Below are 6,356 nucleotides of genomic sequence, written 5' to 3'. Positions count from 1 at the left end.
ACAGAAACAGGAATTCGTAACCACAGGCGCTGTTGGAGGGTGGAACTGGGTATGACTCTATCTGCTCCTGGAGAGCTGAGACCTCTCGCCCTGCTAATGTTAATCCTTCCAGGCTTCCCAAACCCTGACCCTGACCAGTTCTCCCTCTGGTACCTAGAGGACTTTGTTGGTTGGAAAAGAATATCATTTGGAGAACGCTTCTCCTTCCTAGAGCTCCGGTTACCCTTCTTAGGCTATTCAGACACGTCAAGAGATTATTTTCCCAAGTACCTGGGAATCTGCCACACACAGATTCCCATAGAACTCCGTCTCGGAGCCTCGTCCTCAAGGAGAAGCAGGGTTTGCTGCCAAGCGGCATACACGTTCTACTCAGTTGCTAAGTGGTGGGAGGTGTTCCTGCTCTGTTCTTTTCCTTGACTCTCCTGATCATAAAATGGCTCCAAGTTGAATAAACCTCTTTTCCCTACAACCAGAAAGATCTTGGTACATTGGGCAATAAATGAAGCTATCAGCAAAGAATAAAAACAGTCCTTTAAACAAAATATATCTAAGGCTGTTCCACATCCACTGAGAAACTTCGTATGTCCCATGTGGTTATCATTAACTATAAAAAGTTAAAAGTTTTCCGGGCTCCTGAGATACTTAAGCAATTTGATCTTTTTTTTTTTTAAGTTAACATAGCTCTAATTATGTGCCAAGCACTGTTCCAGCACTTTACAAATATTAACATTTTTTTTCACTTTTACTTTTGGATGAACCCTTTAAATATACCGCTCTGTGGAAAAAAAGGTCTGACCTAATGTGTTCACTCATTATCGTTGCAAAGTCACTTTCCCCAACTCTTCACCGTCTACCCTAGTGAAGAAGAAAATCTCAAAATAGGAAAATAGGTCTTGGAGCTTTGCCACTTTCATCCTATTCCTACCTGTTAGGATTAATGAGCTACAACCATGGCAAGTCGGTGCAGCTTTGGGCTTCAGTTGAAAGCCTAGAGTTGGGAATTCCCAGGGTAACATTGTAGGTGTCTGTAATTGTGTAACGATATCCCATACACGGTGGGGGGACACGACACTGGCTGGGGGAGATGTGGTGCAATGACTGCTAGGATGAAGGAGTGCACAGGAAGACTAACCTGGCAACAGCATCGGGAAGAGTCCACCGTCGGGGAAGCCAATTAGAAGGCTATTGCACTAAAAGCAAATGACGGGTGAAAAGGGTCTGAGTGTTAGACGAAAATACTAAGGATAGGAAAGACTCGAAAATGACTCCATGGCATGGGACCTCGAGACTGGGAGAATGAGGGCTGATGTAGATCAGAGAGCCAATGTGGGGTAGGGAAGGATGAATCCTGTTTGGGCATGATACTTTTTAGCTGCTGTGGGACATATATGGAGATGTATAGATACTGAAGCTGGGAAGTTGGGGCAACGTGCAAGTTGGGATAAATATGTGTTTACATAACGACCTTACTCATTAATATATCCCAAGCACCAAGAAAAGTATTGAGTCCATAACAGGGGCTCAATCAATATTTGTTGACTGAATCATTAACAGAAAGGTAATCGAAGCTCTTCAAATATGTATCTCTGTATTAGTTCACCAAGAGAATGAGAGCAAGGAGAAATGAGCAGAATCTTAGTGTGGAGAAGAACTCTGAAGAAAGCCCTCAGAGTCCCAGGGTTGCAGGGGTGTGAGGTGTGGGGCGAGATGTCAGCGGATCAGATCCTGCAGTAGGTCAATGGGGCAGGGACTTGGTCACAGTAGTTACTCTGATGCTTTGTGGCTGTAAGGTGGACACCACATGTCATGGGCTTAATGAGGGACTAGTCTGGAAGCTGAGGTCATTTGCCAAGAGGTAAGGAAAGATGGGTGTGGCATTAGGACCTGAAAGTTCCAGAAAAAGCTGGGAAAGCTGTGATGAATCCTCAGGAGGGTAATAAAAGGGTCACCGAGTGGGGCTCAATGGAAAGATAGACATCATGAGCTTGTAGTAGGGTTGGGGAAGCAATGTGCAGGGCAGGACCAGAGACAGGCATGTCACCCACCATGGAGGACTCTGGAAATATCAATTACTTCCTCTTTGGGAGGCATCTGATCAGTTACCACCAAATGCTGGTGCAGATTTACCCTGGAGAGTCCGCTTGTAAGGCTCATTGGCTCGTGGGCAGGAGCCTAGGGAATTAAGATGGCAGTTTATAGGCTTTGTGTGACCCCCGTGTCCATTTGTTTACCATCTTTTCATCCATTCACTCCACCAACACCTATTGCTGAGTATCTACTAAGTGCCAGGCAAAGGTAAGGAAAACCAGTGCCTTCTTCCCTCCAGGGGGTGTGTGATTTACCGAGCAATCTCACCCCATCACTGTGCTTCCCAGAAGTTCCATGTGACCGAGTCCTGATCTGAACCCTGCTCTGGTGCAGCAGGTGGGCAGGATGGAGGAGAACAGGGAGGCAATCTCCGGGCCAGGGAAAGCAAGTTTGCTATTGTAGGGCCTGAAACCTGCTTATTTTGGTAAGCTTTAGCTGTCTTTTAGTTCCTGGGTTTGGTTCCATTGGTTTCTCCTTAGGCTTCTGGCTCCAGTCCTTTTAAAATTTATAGTGTGTCTTAGTTGAGCCAAAGAGAACAAGAGACTGGAATTGAATGTTCAGACTGTTTGGGTCAGAGAAGATGTCAGGCAGTAAGCCCTGGGAACCAGGTGCCATGGGCATAGCACCTGATTGGAGAGAAAAACTCGGGATTCACCTGGAGACCCCCATGCGGGGCTCTTCTGTTCTATTCTGGGAAGCTTGTATGTTTCCTTTTAAGAATGGAAAAGGAACCGGGGCGCCTGGGTGGCTCAGTTGGTAGGTGGCCGACTTCGGCCCAGGTCATGATCTCGCGGTCCATGAGTTCGAGCCCCGCGTCGGGCTCTGTGCTGACAGCTCAGAGCCTGGAGCCTGTTTCAGATTCTGTGTCTCCCTCTCTCTGACCCTCCCCCGTTCATGCCCTGTCTCTCTCTGTCTCAAAAAAATAAATAAACGTTAAAAAAATTAAAAAAAAAAAAAAGAATGGAAAAGGAACCTACATAGAGTTCTAAGCTAAGGTGAGAGAGGACATTGCTGGCTGCACTTTCCTTCTCTCCCTCCTGAGGCACCCACTTAGGAATTGACCAGAGAGTCTTCCCCAGGGAGTGGAAGATCTGGCGCAGGAGGGGAGGAGGGGACTAGCCCATGAGCGGCCATGGGATGTCCCCTTCCCAGGGTGGCCACTAGGGCCTCTATACTGGTAACTAGTGCAGAGGGTCAGCTCTGACACAAGGGGACCTGTTCTGTGAGTGAGCTTCTCCAGGCCCAGTGGGAGCTGCTTCCTGGGGCTTCAGGATGCTGTAGCCAGAGAGCAGGTGAGGGAGGCTGGGGCAGAGAGAGGGCAGGGAGTGGGGACTGAAGGAGAGAGGCACAGGTCTGGGCACCCTGGGCCTATTCTTCCTGGGCATTCTCCCCGCCCACTTTCTCTCACTAGACGTAGCAACAGGGCCCACTTCGTAGGACCATTCGTGATCACCTCAGACTCTGCCCCACTGCCCAGCACCCCTTGTAAGGTATTGATCTAGTGGTGATGGGATGGCTCTGGTGCTCAGATCAGGGACTGAGAGGTCCTGGGCACTCCCAGAGTTGGGGATAAAAAGTCCTTCAAGTACAAAGGAAACTTCCTAAATGCAGTTCTCCACAGGGGTGGGGGAATTTGCCCTGAAGAGAGTGAGGGCTCTTCCCATCTAGCCTTGATTCTGAGATTCCCTCCAGAGCCTTCTGGTCTGGTCGCCTCTGCTGCTTATCATAGCGTAGGCCGCAGGGGGGCGCTGCTCTCCCTCTGATGGTCTGGCTAAAGGCGGCCGGGATGGGCTCCCAGCTCACTGAAGTTCCTGAAAAGACGGCAGGGTCACCAGAGGGAGGAAGATACCAATTTATCACCCAGTGCTTCCTCCCGGCCCGAGACAAGCAGTTCCCCCGGTCCGCTGGGTCGTCAGGCCTTCCCCTTGGACAGAGTTCAGCCCCACCCCGCCCAGAGGGCCCCAGGTGAGCCCCACAGTGAGGGGGCGGGGCCTGCCCATGTGCCCGGATGTTCCCACGCCCCCTCCCCGCATCCACACACCCCCATTCTGGCTTCTCCTTCTGACTGCTAGGTCTCATATCTCTCTCGAACGCTCTGACAAAGGCACTTCCAGCATCCCGGCCTGTCCCTCTCTCCCCCCTGTCCACCCCACCTTTTTCTGGTCCCTGTCTGCCTCACAGGCGGCCGTCTCCCCTCCCATCCCCTGGTTAACCAGCTGTGTAAAGTGCTGCCAGGGCTGGACTGATGGATGGGCCCTTCCCCAGCCCTGCTCTTGCTCGTGCCTCCCCGGCAAGCCCTTTCTCCTCACCTCTCCCTCCACCACATATTTTATCATCAGGGAAGGACACCAAGAGGAAAGGATGTTCTGGATAAGCAAGTGGAGGTGTGTTGGGCAGATAATGGGGGGATGCGGGCAGCTCTTGCAGATAAGGGTTTCCAAGACTCCCTGGAGAGTGCTGTATGAATGAGGGAGAATGCCCCTGATCCTTCTGTCCTTCCATGACCCTGACTGAGCAAAGCCTGAAGCTGGGAGATGGATGGAAAGGGAGGGTGGTGCGTAAAAGGGCTGGGGATTTAGAGCAGCCAGAACGGAATTTGCATCTCAACCCCGACAGTTATTAGCTGCAGGACCCCGGGCAGGTACACCTCAGTTTCTCCATCGGTAAAGTGGAGGTAAAGCGGTCTATGGTGCCTTGCACCAGTGTAAGCTCAGTAAATGGCTCCTATCCCTGCTATTAGGGTGCTGGGCCACCCTGTTCCCCTGAAATCTCTCTCACCCCTGCATCCTGGATTCCATCCAAGAACACCTATTCCTACATGGCCTTTATATACCAGGAACCTTCACATCCACACTAATGTAATTCCTCTTTTTATAATTACAAAGGCAGGAACACGGAGAGGTTAGCTGGGCCAGTGTATTAATAGAAGCTGAGGCAGAACCAAGAAGCCTGAGTCCAGAGCCCCAGGATCTGCCATGCTGGTGGCAGCAGGTTGCTGAAAAAGAAACTGAGCAAAGGTTTGCTGAGAAACTCCACTGGGCAAGAGCTTCAAAGAGGCCTGAGTGGGAGTGAGAACCCTGGTTCTGCTCCTGCCCCTGTCACTTGCTGGGTGACCTTGAGGAAGTTCTTTTCCCTCTCCAAGCCTCAGCTTCCACTTCCTCATCTCGCCAGGGTGTGGGGCAGAGGTGGGCCACATCCTTTGTGAAATCTCATTCCACCCTGAACACTGTGTTCCCTCCCCTACAAAGGAACCCAGCATTGTGATATATAGTGGGGCTGAGCTCAAGGCTGGTCATAGGGTGAAAATCTAGTCCTCATTTTCCCCACCCTTCATTTCCTCACTCTTCCCCACCCCCATCATGTCGCTTGGGGCCTGTAACCAATGAGACGTAAAATGAGAAAGTATCAGGAACTAGCAAAGCATGGAGAGCAGCTGGGGCATCCTCGAGTGTGATGGACTGCCAGCCCTTCACCTCAGCCCAGCCTCCTGTGCCTGACTGACGCAGGCCAGGCCAGCAGGCCAGCCGAGACTCACCCAGCCGGGGGGGGGGGGGGGGGGGGTGCAGTTGGAGATCAGAGTGGGGAGGCCTATTTTCAATGAGTCCAAAAGCCTCACCTTAAAAAAAAGCAATGAAATGTGTATGTATTGCCATGGAAAGATACATCCAGCACGTATGTTTGAGTCATAAAAGCAGGTTACGTGATCTCACCTATAAAGTGATCCCATCTATGTTATTACATAGAACTGTTGGTTCATACATAAAAATATGGGCAGAGAGACTCCAAACTGAATAGCAGTTACCTCTGGGAGTAATATAATAGGGAAAACATTCACTTTCTACTTTATACACTTTTCCTTTGTTGGACTCTTAAAGCAATCATATATTGCTCTTATAATAAAAGAACGATCGTTTTATAATAAAGATATTTCCATTACGCAGAGGAAAGCCTTGCAGAAATATGCACGGGCTAATGAAAATGCTGTTTCTTTGCTTCAGGCTGGAATTGTATTAACCTAGGGTCGCAAGGTGTGAACTGCTGATCCAATGCACTAGATCTAAAATCGAAGCACAAAGAGTTTGATTTTTAAAAGAGAAAATCCACAATCCCTTAAGTTTAAGGGAGGCCTTAATAGTAATAATAATCCTTTAAGTTTGGTTTCTAAGACTAAATCTGTCCAAATATATGATACTTAGGGGCGCCCGTGTGGCTTGGTTGGTTATCTGACATTTGGTTTTGGCTCAGGTCATGACCTCACGGTTCTGGGA

This window comes from Prionailurus bengalensis, chromosome A3 (genome assembly GCF_016509475.1).
Source record: "Prionailurus bengalensis isolate Pbe53 chromosome A3, Fcat_Pben_1.1_paternal_pri, whole genome shotgun sequence".
Lineage (NCBI taxonomy): Eukaryota > Metazoa > Chordata > Mammalia > Carnivora > Felidae > Prionailurus > Prionailurus bengalensis.
This window is presented reverse-complemented; position numbering follows the sequence as displayed.